Source organism: Crinia signifera, chromosome 7, assembly GCF_055691185.1.
Source record: "Crinia signifera chromosome 7, ASM5569118v1, whole genome shotgun sequence".
Lineage (NCBI taxonomy): Eukaryota > Metazoa > Chordata > Amphibia > Anura > Myobatrachidae > Crinia > Crinia signifera.
In genome coordinates, this window is record NC_139223.1 from 112,371,325 (window position 1) to 112,385,713 (window position 14,389).

The window sequence follows — 14,389 nt, forward strand, 5'->3', positions numbered from 1 at the left end:
AGCTCGGGTCCCATAGCAGCTGCACCCCCAGTAGTTACGCCACTGGGACTCAGGGACGTGCTTTCTGCCTGTATGAAAGCACGCCCTTGTCACTGTGACAGCACCAATGTGCCCAATCACTTCTGCCTCAGTGACAGGGGCGTGCTTTCATATAGGCAGAAAGCACGTCCCTGTCACTGAGGCACCTCTACAGGTGCCGTATCTACAGCTTTTTTTAATGGGCTTTTACAGCCCGGTGCTCAGCCCTGCCCACTGCCCGCCCCTGTGTCTGCTGCTTTATTATAGACAGCGGGAGGCATCGCTCTTGATGCCTCCTTAGCTAATGTACAAAAAAAAAAAAAAAAAAAGAGTAAAAATGATTATAATAATACAAAGCATATACTTATGACACATAATATGTGTCATAAGTATTTTCTTTGACTTGTATTATTATATTAATCATTAATGACAGGGGAGGCTCTGCCTCCCCTGCCTACCCTGACTGCACGTCCCTGATTCAACCCATTCTTGTGGTTCCTCCCACAATCCTTGCATATAGCACCTCTCATTACAGGGTGTGCAGTCTAGGGCCCCCCTCTTCCCATATCCTCCCACAATCCAAAAGTATACTGGTAGATTAATTGGCTCCCAAGAAAATTAACCCTAGAATGTGTGTGCATGTACATGTGGTAGGGAACATAGATTGTAAGCTCCTCTGGGGCAGGGACCGATGTGAATGTTAACATGTTCTCTGTAAAAGCGCTGAGGAAGATCTGTGCGCCATCTAAGAAACTGTTAATAAATATATAATAAATCTCCCATCTAACGTGACAGGACATGCACATTGCCGTTTTCATCGCACCCGTTAGAGTCAAGTTTAAGCACCGATGGTGGCTAAACCAAACTAAACTAATGGGCGCGGGTGACTTTTTAGGTATTAAAAGTTGCCATTTTAGAGCGCACCCCTGAATGGCTGATGCTCTAGAACTGGGGTGATATGACAATTTAATATGCCTAGGTTTCTAAACAGTTTATGGTCAAAGAGTTAGTGGCTGCAAATCATAACACGTAGACGAAAAAGAAACAAACTCAGTGGTTTATGCCTTAGTGAAAGTCACCAATGACCTGCTGTCAGCCAAATCCAAGGGTCACTTATCCCTGCTTATCCTTTTGGACCTATCTGCTGCCTTTGACACTGTGGATCACCCTCTCCTCCTCCACACACTCCAAAACATTGGCCTCTCTGGCATGGTCATGGTCTTCAACTTGTTTTCCTCTTACCTCTCCAACCGTTCCTTCTCAGTCTCTGCCTCTACCTCACCACCTTCCATCCTTTCTGTTGGGGTCCCCCTTCTGTTCTCCCTGTACACCTCTTCTCTGGGTGCACTCATTAACTCATTTGGCTTCCAATATCACCTCTATGCTGAGGACACCCAAATCTACCTCTTCTGATCTGTCCCTCACTGTTTTCTCTCAGGTTTCCACCTGCCTCTCTGCCATCTCCTCCTGGATGTCTGAGCGATTTCTGAAGCTGAATATGGACAAAACCGAACTTATTATCTTTCCCCCACCCAGAGCTATGCCCCCTACTAATATCGCTATCACGGTTAACAACACCATCATCTCCCCCGTTCCTCAACTCTGCTGCCTGGGTGTCACTCTTGACTCCTCCCTCTCCTTTGCACCCCACATCCAAGCCCTGGCCCATTCTTGCCGGTTCCAGTTACGCAACATTGCTCACATCAGGCCCTTTCTCACAGAGTGCAACTAAGCTTATCATCCAAATCACTGGTCATCTCACAGCTTGACTACTGTAATGCTCTCCTCACCGGCCTCGCTCGATCCCAACTGGTTCCTCTCCAATCGGTCCTCAACTCTACAGCCAGGCTTATATTCCTCTCCCACCGCTCTAATTCTGCCACTCCCCTTCAACAAAATCTGCACTGGCTCCCATTCCCCTACAGAATCCTCTTCAAACACCTCACACTCACATACAGGGCCATCTCTAATTCCATTGCTCCATACATCTCTAACCTCATCTCCATTCATACACCCGCCCCCCCTCTATGTTCGGCTGACGACTCTTCTCTCCTCCACCCTGATCACTGCTTCCCATGCTAGAGTACAGGACTTTGCCCCTGCTGCACCCCTTCAGTGGAACACACTCCCTCGCTCTATTAGACTCTCCCCGACCTTGCAAAGCTTCAAACGGGCACTGAAAACTCACCTATTCATCAAAGTGTACCGTTCCACTGCATGAACCAGCTGGTTCTCCGACCCCTTGCCTGTTTATATCCTACTATATAGCCACCACTCACTTGCACCTCTTGTAATCTGTCTCCCCTTCTAATAGATTGTAAGCTCCTCCGAGCAGGGCCCTCTTCCCTCCTGTTGTCAAAGCCCTCTTCACATTTCACTCACAGCTCTCCTATACTCAAAACACTCAGTGACCATCTTCGTCCGCATACTCATCTCCATCATTGGCCTCAAGCCTCTTATAGTATAGTACAGGGGTTCCCAATCTTTTTGAATCACGGCACCCTAGAGTATCAGAATTTTTTCACGGCACCCCTAGGCCAAAAAAAATGTAATTAGATAGGGTTTATATGCAATTCTTAGGGTCAGTTATGTGGTAAAGGGCATGATTTGCTTCTGTTTGTACACATTTTATGATTGGCAGCCACCAGCACTGGTTTTGCTCATAAATAATTAACCAATAATAACTTGAGTTGGTCCTGGACCACCAACTCAGGGCCCCCTGCAAGTGTCCCAGGCACCCCAGGGAGCCACGGCACACAGTTTGGGAACCACTGGTATAGTATGTTGATGGAGTCCTCACTACTTATATTTAAGCTGTAATGTGTATTGAACTGTGGCACACTATTTGTACTCCATTTTTGTTATTTATTCAATGTTATGCCAAGTTTGTCTCCCTATACTGTTCCTTTGTACGGCGCTGCAAAACACTTGTGGCGCATAATAATAATAATAATAATAATAATAATAATGCCTGGTAACCATGAACTTTTTCAGGTCTAGCTATTATATGCAGCCAAACGCTGCCTAATTGAGCCCAGCAAGCGTGATCATCAATAGGAACACTGCATAATTACAATTGCCTCCTAGTAGTCTAATCAAGCAAACAATTTAGGAATGTGCCCTGAAGGGAGCCCAAATGTGTCAAAACGCAGAATTTGCAGTCATTCGAGCTACAGAAACATTACCAATTCCTCATGTATAAAATCTGCCAATACACAGATTCTATATAGATACAGATACGTGACCCGTAGGGCACAAGAGTTACTACTCTGACAGCCAGCAGTCAAGTGACACTTGTCTATTTAAAGCAGACCCCACCTAGAGGCCCAGAAAACAGGTCAGGCTGCCGAGAACGTCCTTGCCCTGGGGGATGCTCATTTAGAAAACAATCAAGATAAATTGCACATAAAAGAATGCATAAGCAGATACATTAAAAGATTTCCTCCTAACATAACTCTCTAATACAAAATCTATAGAGGAGAAAAAGGTGGCTGCAGCGGTTGGAAAATAAAACGACAACATACTGCATGCCACCTGATCCCGAATAATAGCTTATTTCTGAAGCTAAAGACGATCCTCAAAAGCCATACTTCTTCCTAGACCTTACTATATTGCCACCCCTTATAAATATAGACCGAAATCAGTTTTGCAGGGAGACAACTACACAATATGCAGGTTGGAAGGTGGATTTAAATGAATCAGTTGATAACACATTCTTGGCTTTAAGTGTTTCTTCAACTTTAGGACAAACATCTATAAAACTGATAGCGGGGACAGATGAAGTTTGGAGACTAAAAGCTGGGTACACACTGGAGATCTCTTCAGACATTAGAACGAATACCCATAAACACAGATTTCCTGCATACACTGGAGTGAGGATAAAGCACAATCTTTCTTGTATTGTTCTTTGATCATCTATGTATTGCCAGGCACTGCGGAACCCATGTGGCGCCATATAAAACGATAATAATTAATGAAGGCAAGAATTATTAAAAAAAAAAAAGTTTCACGAGAAAGCACTTGCCCATACACAGAGCGACACTGCTTTTCAGATCATGCATTACAAAAAGTATGTGCTGCTAAAGTGGTTCAAAATGCACGCTGCTTTAGCACATCACATGCATTTAGAACAACCGGGTAATAGGGACCCACAGTCAGACCCTACATGAGACAAAAAATAAATAAAACTAAAGAAATCATGCCACCAGTGTGTTCAATGGTTAGATCTGCAAAAGGTGTCTCCTTTGAGGAGCCGAAGATCGATTATTTTGTTAAAGAAAGGGATATTGTAAATCATATTTTTTTCCCTAAAGCCCCATACACATAGAAGACAGTAACACATGTAGCAATAAAGGGCTATTTTGCCCTTAGAGATGTATAACCAACCTGCTGGATAAATCTAGTCAGATCACCTATACCCCTTTTACACCAAAAATCCCGGATCTGACCCGGCATTTGGATGAAAGATCCAAGCCGGGTCGGATCTGGGATTTCCACTGCGGTGCCCACCCGCAGTGTAGACGGAGGCGGCGCTTTAAGATGACATCATCTCCAAGCGCCGGGACCGCTGATCGCCGTGCTGGGGACAGCCCAGGACCAAGGTAAGCTGCTGGGCTGTCCCCAGCCCCCCCCCCCCCAGCAGTCATTCGGGAGGTGAATGGATGCCGCACACAGGCATCCATTTACCTCCTACACTGCCGCCGCTGCTGTCTGCAGGATGCACATTCCCCACTGACGTAAAAGGGAGCCAGGTCGGATGACACGGCGTGTCCCATTTACACCGCCGCTGACCCGGGGTTTTGCAGCGGTGTAAAAAGGAGTATTAGCAAAATACTGCACATCGTCCGTGTTTTGTGTAGTGGGCGATAGCGATCAGCATTAACATGCTTAACTTAAATCTCCCATACTTCACCGCTGGTGCACATCGCTGGCAATCTAGATTTGGGGGACGTGCAAGGGGAATCTCTCATATGGAATCTGTGCTAAATCGCTGGCACAACTCTCTACGTGTGTAGGCCCGATCAGCTTAGGCAAACTATATTGTGCATACATCTCTCAAACACACACCACCCCCGTACACACTTAGGGCTTTATTCTAGTTTACTCTTTCTGACAAAATTCTTCTTAGAGGGACAAAACCATGTGCACCAAGAGATCACTCAGAAGTGCCAAAACATGAGAGATAGTTTAAATCAGGCATGTCCAAAGTCCCGCCCGGGGGCCAATTGCGGTCCATGATGTCACTTCAAGCGGCCCGCAGCCTCCAGCCAGAAGAAAGAGGCTGACGTGGGATGCACAGCACAGGACTCTAGAGGTGGGACCCCGGCGAGGGCGCCTTTAACTTGCTGTCTGCATTGGTGAGGGGGTGCCGGCTGCCACTGTGAGACGTGTTTGCCGTCTTTCAGATGAGTATGTGTCCAACTCCTGCTGCTGCAAATATGTATCACCCTCCACCGGGATTACAGTGACAGCAGTGTGCAGGGAGGAGGTAGCAGCAAAGGGGAATCTTGCTCCCGTAATATGCGGAGTGGAGAAGGGCGGCGGCGGGAGCCCAAGCATCTGTCTCCTGCAGGGGAATATACAGTGAAGGTAGGCAGTATGTGGTACATTCAGAGAAGGGTGGGCAGGCTGGGAGACATCGTGAATGGAGGCAGGCTGAGGGACATACAGAGAAGGGGGGGGGGGCAGAGTGGGGGACATACGGAGAAGGGGGTGTTCAGGCGGGGAATATACAGTGAAGGGGCACGCTGGGGGACATACAGTGAATGGGGGCAGAGTGGGGGACCATTCTAATGTTTCAAAGAATGTCAGGCTGAATGGTCGGCCTCCACACATTTTCACGTCACCATATCTGGCCTTCTTTGCAAAAAGTTTGGACCCCCCTTGGTTAAAATAAATAAATAAATAAATAAATATAGTAAATAAAATAGTCTAGTGTGTATGGGGCATTATTTCCATAGTTTTATGATTTAATCACTGTATAGCGAGACATTAAACTGCATACATTTCAATAAAAACTGGAAAAATGAGGTGTTTTAAACTTTACTGGCAGTGTAGACCCTATAACATGTTATAGGGGGTATTCAATGTGGTATCGATTTTTTGGCAGTAAAGCAGTTCAACAAGGTTCGCTTTGCAGTAGCGATTTTGACTATATAGTAAAAATCGTATAGCACATGGGATCGGGTGCGATGCGCACTATGTGCTTTTGATTATACAGAATAGTCAAAATCCCATAGCACATCATTTGGTCCCAAACACTTGAAAATGGATAAAAGTATTGTTCAGATTAGTTTGATAAATCAAACGACTTTAACCCAATTTAATTTGAATTACCATATATACTCGAGTATAAGCCTACTTTTTCAGAACATTTTTTTATGCTGAAAAAGCCCCCCTCGGCTTATACTCGAGTGATGGTCCCACTTGAGTCAATAAGTTTTCCCAGTTTTTTGTTGTAAAATTAGGTGCCTCGGCTTATATTCGGGTCGACTTATACTCGAGTATATACGGGTACTATGGTTTGTTTTCTGACATTTGGCTTTGCTGACGCGTGCTTTCAGATTTTTTTTCCCACCAGATATATTGGACAGATACATTTTTAGGTGCATATGAAGCTTAAATACCCTATGCGATTTGGGCCCGATTTGGATGGATCGGAACGTGAAATCGTCCCAAACCGGATGTGTAGACATCCCATCCGACCCGATGAGCGGTCCTGTGCGCATCGAATTGGAGTCGGGAGGTTGGACCAGCTGCACTTAAGATTTCCTAAATCGTATGTGCAGCTGGTGCAAGGTGAGGGACGCCGTGAGCCCACGATGGGACCAGAGAGGCAAGCAGAATACGGGCAGCAGGTGCACTAGAAAAAAAAAAAAAAGTTGGTCTCATCACTCCAAATTACTTTGTTCCAGAAGTTTTGAGGCGTGTCTCTGTGCTGTTCGGAATATTGTAAGCAGGATGCTTTGAGGCATTTGCGCATTAATGGCTTTCTTCTGGCAACTTGACCATGCAGCTAATTTTTCTTCAAATGCCTCCTTATTGTGCATATGGAAGCAACCACACCAGTCCTGTATTTCAGCTGAAGTTATTTATGGATTTTTCTTTGCATCCCGAACAAATTTTCCTGGCAGTTGTGGCTGAAGTTTTTGTTGGTCTACCTGATCATGATTTGGTTTCCACAAAATCCCAAATTTTCCCCTGTTGAGTGGCACTCTCAATTGCTTAGATCTCTTTTTATATCCATTTCCTGTTTTATACAGTTCAATGACCTTTTTCCACAGATCCTTTGACAATTCTTTTGCTTTCCCCATGACTCAGAATCCAGACATGTCAGTGCAGCACTGGATGAAAGATGCAAGGGTCTATCAGGAGACCAGAAACTCACTAACCTTAAATACACACACACACACACACACACACACACACACCTATTACAAGAAAACAGATCACATGTGATGGTTACCTTTAGTAGCCATTCAACCCAGCTTGTGTTAACTTGTGTGCATGTTATCAGGCCAAAATCTCCAGGGTATGTAAACTTTTGATCAGGGTCATTTGGGTAGTTTCTGTTGTCATTATGATTTAAAAAGAGTAAACACAGTTGTTTGACAATAAATGGCTTCACCCAACCACTAACCCTGAGTGAAATAAAAGTTTGTGAGTTATCACTTAATATTCTCTGAGAAATGGCAAGAAAATCAAATTCTGCTAGGGTATGTAAATTTATGAGCACAACTGTAATTAAGAGTTGCACCATGGTTAGTGTTTACCTAGATCGTTGTGATACCATCAGAAGCAAATCATGCACAAAAAAACTGACCCTAATAATTTATCTCATCTCTATATATAGGCAACTCCAACAAAAATTTTACATTGGTTATGAAAAAAAAAAAAAGTTGGGATATTCAAAATATGAATTTCCCAGTGCATCAGTCATAGTGTATAGCTGGGGTAGCCAACCCTAGTTCTCGAGAGCTACCAACAGTGCATGTTTTGCAGGTCTCCTCACAGAATCACAAGTGAGCTAATTAGCTCCATCTGTGTATCTTTTAAAATGTGTCAGTGATTAATGAGTGCAGCTGTGCAGCAGCTAGGTTGTCTGGAAAATGTGAACTGTTGGAAGCTCTCGAGGACTAGGGTTAGCTACCACTGGTGTATAGGATTTAAAAAAAAAAAAAAAAAAAAATTCAGTTGGTAACAGGGTGTCATATATATGGTGCTAACAGCAGCTGGTATGGGGATAGTCAGTCCCCCCCCCCCCCCCAAAAAAAATATAGGAATGCAAGAAAGAATAACCAGCGCTGGCTTGTTTCTCAAATTATTCGGAGAATGACGGTTTCTGGATTATAGATAGATAGATAGATAAGGTCTCTAATATAAGCAGCAATATATTACCAGGTGGCCGGTTCCAGATGCATGGTAAGATGGTAAATGATTGTTCTGGTAGCTTGTCCGGTATACCTGGGAGAATTGTATTAGTCGCTCAAAGATTGGACCTGCAGCGACTTTATTATTCCGATCCACCTGATCTTAATTTAATGACATTATTAATAAATACTGGGGGAATGGTGGTCTGACCGGGTGAAAATATCAGGAAAAAAATGGCGGATTTGGGTATTTTTCTGTCTGAAAGTAGTGTAAGGGAATGGAGGCAGCAGGGAGACAGACATAGGTATGTAATGTAAGGTGAATGGCAGTGGGAATCCACAAAATTGTATGGTTAAACGAACAGGACCCAGCAGCACAGAGTATATTAGATCAGCGGTTCCCAACCTGTGGTACGCGTACCCCTGGGGGTACGCGTACCCCTTAGGGTACGCGTCCACACGCTTGGGGGTACGCCGCGGCCCGGCCTGTAATGGCGGCAGCGGCAGTCAGACAGGTCGCTGGAGGGGAGGAGAGTGCATTGCGCATCTCTCCTACCCCTCAGTGTGCTTCCCTGTGACTGGCCGCCCGTCCGCCAATCAATCAGAGCTTGCGGGCCGGCAGCCAATCAGGAGCCGGCCCGTGAACTTTGATTGACGGGCAGCCCTGTCACACTGAAGGGAAGGAGAGATACGCAGTGTGCTGTACTCTCCTTCCCTGAGAGAAGCACTGCAGCGCAGCAGCTACATGGCAGGGGGACACTGGACTGTCCTCTCCCCAGCAGCAGCATCAATGGTGAGTGTGCTGCTGCTGGGAAATACTATGAGGGTATTGCTGGCACTGTGGTGCATACTTGTTGCTGGCACTGTGGGGCATTGCTGACACTGTGGGGCATACTTGTTGCTGGCACTGTGGGGCATTGCTGGCACTGTGGGGCATACTTGTTGCTGGCACTGTGGGGCATACTTATTGCTGGCACTGTGGGGCATACTTATTGCTGGCACTGTGGGGCATACTTATTGCTGGCACTGAGGGGCATTGCTGGCACTGAGGGGCATTGCTGGCACTGAGGGGCATTGCTGGCACTGAGGGCACATACCCGGTACCATGGGGTCATACCTGGCACCGTGGTGGCATTCCCGTTTCTGGCACTGTGCGGGCATACCTGGCACCATTGGAGCATATGTGTATCTGGCACTATTGGAAGGCTAACGTGATCCGTTGGAATGTCTGTTGCTTCAGTGATAGAGATTTGACAAGGTTCTGTTATTTTATATGCTGTCCGCAGAATGGGCTGAGCTTATATTGTTGTCAAGTGGTTGCACTTTTTTTTTTCCTCGTCATTGCCAGTATGACTTGCCCCTGTTAAGCCACGCCCCCTAAAAATTCACGAGGGGGTACTCATAAATGAAAAGCCTAATCAAGGGGTACGGGAGACAAAAAAGGTTGGGAACCACTGTATTAGATCATTGATGTTTCAGAATAAAAATGATAATGATAGAGGCAGTGTCATGGTGGGAAGACACTTGCTGATGATGGCGCATGGCCCTCACTAGCCATGTCTGCCCTATAGGATGCAGATGTTGACGTGCAGGAGTGTGCAGAGTCAGCAACATAATACGTATAAACATTTTATCATTCCGATCCACCCGAGTAGATAGAATCGTTAAAAAAATCCATCTAGTGTGTACTCGGCTTAAGGTGCATACACACGGGGGAGATTATTGCAAATATCGCTGGAGCGACCATATTGCCAGCGATAGGAGTGTGCACCGGCGATAAATCGCCGAGTGCGCGCTCCCGTTTTCAGCCCCTGAATGGTCGCATGCTCCTCCGACCAGCGACTTCCACTGCCTCTTCTCCCGGCAGTGTGACATTTTCATCTGCGACCATCTCTGGTCGCAGATAAAAACGTGGCACGAGCAATAGGATTGCTGAGCAATATATTGCCAGCGATCATATTGCCCTGTGTGTACGCACCTTTAAAGATGCCATTTGCTTATCTACAGCAGACTGCCGTTCAGACCACTCACTACTCATTTACCGTCTCTAAACTTTTTGTCTCTGGGATTACACTATTGGTCAATTTCCTCCCTATACTTTTTTGGCTGTTTCCTTTTGTTGTATCTTGTTGAAATTGTTTTATTTCCTGTTAGTTTTCAAGGTGTAAAAAAAAAAAAAAAAAAAAAAAAAAAAAAAAAGTGTGTCCATTTCAGAAAAAAAAATACTTTGTTCTAGTCTGAATTAGACAACCACGTTGCACTGCAGTTGGGGCAAATGTAACATGTGCAAAGAGTAAAGACACCCTGAGGATCGCCTGCCTTACCCCACCAACTCACCCGGCATCTCCTGGGCAGCATAAGAAACATCTTATGTGGTCCTTTCGCATACGATGTATCGTATGTGATCAGTCATGACTGCAGAATCCGATAAACATTCATGGCAGCCATTTTGATCATTGACTCCGATGTGACAACCACGGGAAAAGAGATTACGTTGGGGTGTGTTCAAAGTGAAATCTAAACCGCAGTGTAAATATAAAGTAGCCAGTATTTACCCTGCACCGAAACTAAAAGGGCCTGTACACGTAATCATTTGCTGAAAGTTCTGAGCGATGCTAGATAGCTCAGCACACATCGGCGTGTCAGCGATGTGTGCTGAGCGATCGTTCAGGGCAGTGTTCTTGGCAATCTTGTGAGAATGCAGCTTACCGAGCGTCAGAAAGGCCTGCCCCACCTCAGTCTTGATGCCTTATGTCCCACTGGCAGGTGGCAGTGCCGAGCGTTGAAATACGGCAGAAGTAGACTTTCCGTCAGGCACCTTCCCTGTGTTTCGAGGCTCCAGCCCCCTGCCACCCCACCAGTCTATCCCCGCATGGCTGTGCCCGGCTGTGAATACGTTTGCAACCGTACACACAGGGGGAAATCCATTTGCAATTAATCACCATCAAGTGTGTTTTTCCCCATTTTCGCAACTGCCAAGTCTACACTTAATCTGTGCTGCAATCACGTGCGGAGATGGAGGTAGCTACTGACGTTGGCAGCCCTCCCTACCTGAAGCCGGGCCAGTCTGTTCTTGACGAGACTTCCAGAAAACTCTGGGGTGCCGCCTACAAATGCCACCCCAGCTGTCACTTACATTGCAAATAGCCAGCAATGGCTATCCTCACTGGCTTTGTTTGCAAGGATGACGCATGCATACACACGGCTTACTGTGCACATTCGATAATCGCCCGCCCCCACCCGGTGAAGCCATCAGCAGGTGCAATTTACCATTGCTAATAGAATACCCCCCTAGTGAGTGCAAAGATTTACAGTATTATTATTAGCTACATGATACACTAGACCAGTGGTTCCCAAACTGTGCGCCTAGGCTCCCTGGGGTGCCTCGGAGCACTTGCAGGGGTGCCTCAGGTTGGTGGTCCAGAATCAATTCAAGTTATTTATGGCCAATGAAATAGGCAGAATCACTGCTTGTGGCTTCCAATTAAGAATATGTTGGTAAACAGAAGTGAATCATGTTTCTCACCACATAAGTGGACCTAAGGAAAACATTTATATCACAACTTTTTAAATATTTTTCCGGAAATCCGTAACCAACTTTTGGCCTAGGGGTGCCGTGAAAAATATTCTGATACTTTAGGGTGCCGTGATTCAAAAACTTTGGGAACCACTGCACTAGACCACTATATGCTAATAAACACCATCACAAATAAAGTTTTCTACAATTGAGAAGCCTTGTTTAACCAGCAACTAATCAAAACATGGCATAAAACAGTGATTCACAAACTCGGTCCTGAGGACCCCGCACATTTCTCGTTTTCCCGGTCACCTAGCTGGTGCACAGGTGCAACCATTACTCACCAGCACATTTTAAAAGATCTACAGGTCGAGCTAATTATTTCACTTGTGATTTTGTAATCCTGCACAGTGTGGGGTCCTGAGGACCGAGTTTGATAACCTGTGGCATAAGGATGTATTATTTCCTTTAAAAAATAAATAAATACAGTACATGGTTTATGTTGTCCCAATTGTTGGATCAAGATCTAGGAAAAAAAATTGATTTGGACCGAAGGTAATCTGTCACAGAAATTAATAAAGGGTATGGGAACCTGCCCTTCACAATAATCCAAAATGACACCCCGGCTGCTACAACAGGAGCACTGGCCTGACAAATACCGTCCTGTGAGAAGGTCCCACTGTGCTCCCCAGGATACAACCAGACTCTGATCATTTCCCGGGGCACCACCTGCATGTGATGCCGTCATTTCCGAATCCAGCAACCCACCCAGTGCCAGCGGCCGGCAGCACCTGTAACAGTGACCGGGGATTCCTCCACTACCTCACCAGCACAACGTAAAGACCATCACACAACTGAGCTAGCAGTGTTCTATAGAACGCAACAGTATACCACACCATCAGCAGCCCCCACCCCCCCGTGGGGTCATAGTGTAACATCCACAGCCCATGTATTGTATCCTATCCGATTCCTACTGAACTAAAGAAGTCCTTTAACACGCTCGTAATACATTCACACTGCGAGGCAGCAGCTTAGCAGACTCAGCTCCGGACACACAATACACAGTTGTATGCCACTCGTGGGTTCAGGAACACAAAGTTTTCTCCAATTAAACCTGCACCGATACCTCAGCCCGAACCGCAGAAGACACAGCTGACACATGCATGTTCTGGGATACACACTTGTGTACAGCGCTGCCCCGATAACACAGTCTGTGGGTAGGTAACATATGATGGCTACGCATGAAACTACAGCTCCTGTGCCTGCCGCAGGTATAACAAAGGACATACGTGTGTCATACATAACGGGAACTCACCTCTGTGCGGCTGCGAGCACCACTCACTCTCACCATTCACATCTCCCAGGAAATGGCGTCTGAGACTGGCAGATTGGGAGCTGCTCATTTAAAAGGGCGACACCAGCGGGGTCCACAGCGTGAGTGGAGGGGGCGTCGCGGCCGGGAGTCATCTCAATGATTGTAACGTGAGGGAAAGGGCTGTTTCACACAGTACGGTTCCTGCCGCACGGTGAAATCCCGTACGGTCAGGGAGCCGCGCCGCACTCAGCAGTTGTGAATGGACACTATTGTGTCCATTCACACGGGACGGCCACGGCCCGGCCGCACGGCTGCAGCCGGATCCCCCCACTGGAAGGGACGGCTGCCGGGCTGTGGCCATCCCTGCCATTATAAAATTCTGAGTGCGGCGCGGCTCCCTGGCCGTACGGGATTTCACCGTGCGGCAGGAACCGTACTGTGTGAAACAGCCCAAAGGGTCCAGCTCCTCTTATTCATTCTGTGTCAAAAGTTTTCTACAGAATATAATATTCTGGTTATCTCTCAGGCTTGGTGTCACATTGGAATTTTTTCTTAGAAGATTATATGTTCCTGATAAAATTATAGTTCTAAAAACTTTGTCCAGCTTTCCACCAACCAATGCCCTGCCATCCAGTATAATGCCTACCACTCATGAGGAAGATGTACAAACATAGGCCTGCGCAGCCCATTTTATTAAGGGGTGCACCATTGAAGGGCATGTCTATCACTACCTATTGCACATCAATGTAGCGCCACTTACACACATAATGCCCACTTGTAGTGCTGCTTACACACATAATGCCCCTCTGAAGTGCCACTTACTGATATAATGCTCCCCTGTAGGGCAGATTACACACATCATGCCCCCAGTAGTGCCACTTACATAATGCCCCATGTAGTGTACTTACAAATATAATACCCCCCCCTGTAATGGCGCTTACACACATAATGCCCTCCCTATAGTGCCGCTTTAACACATAATGCACCCACTAGCATACCTCCCAACATGACCCTCTCCAGGAGGGACAAATTGCTCTGTTTCTGGACTTCCCTCTGAATAAATTACTGCCATCAGCTGTTTTCAACAGGTTAATGGATAACAAAGGTGTTTCAACACAGGTGATGGTAATCCTAAATGAAAAAGAAAAGTGCAGGAGCAGAACATTGTGT

The 14,389-nt window shown here is 46.2% G+C and overlaps 1 protein-coding gene across 4 annotated transcripts in view; it reads right to left on the reverse strand.

Moving 5' to 3' along the window:
- EPB41L5 (erythrocyte membrane protein band 4.1 like 5) overlaps window positions 1-13,367 on the reverse strand; it is a 90,936-nt gene extending 77,569 nt beyond the window's left edge. For all 4 annotated transcript variants that reach the window (XM_083153648.1, XM_083153647.1, XM_083153646.1 and 1 more), the window contains exon 1: window positions 13,220-13,367. The gene's annotated coding sequence lies outside the window, so the exon portion shown is untranslated. The remainder of the gene's footprint in view (window positions 1-13,219) is intronic.
- Between the last annotated feature and the right edge of the window lie 1,022 nt (window positions 13,368-14,389).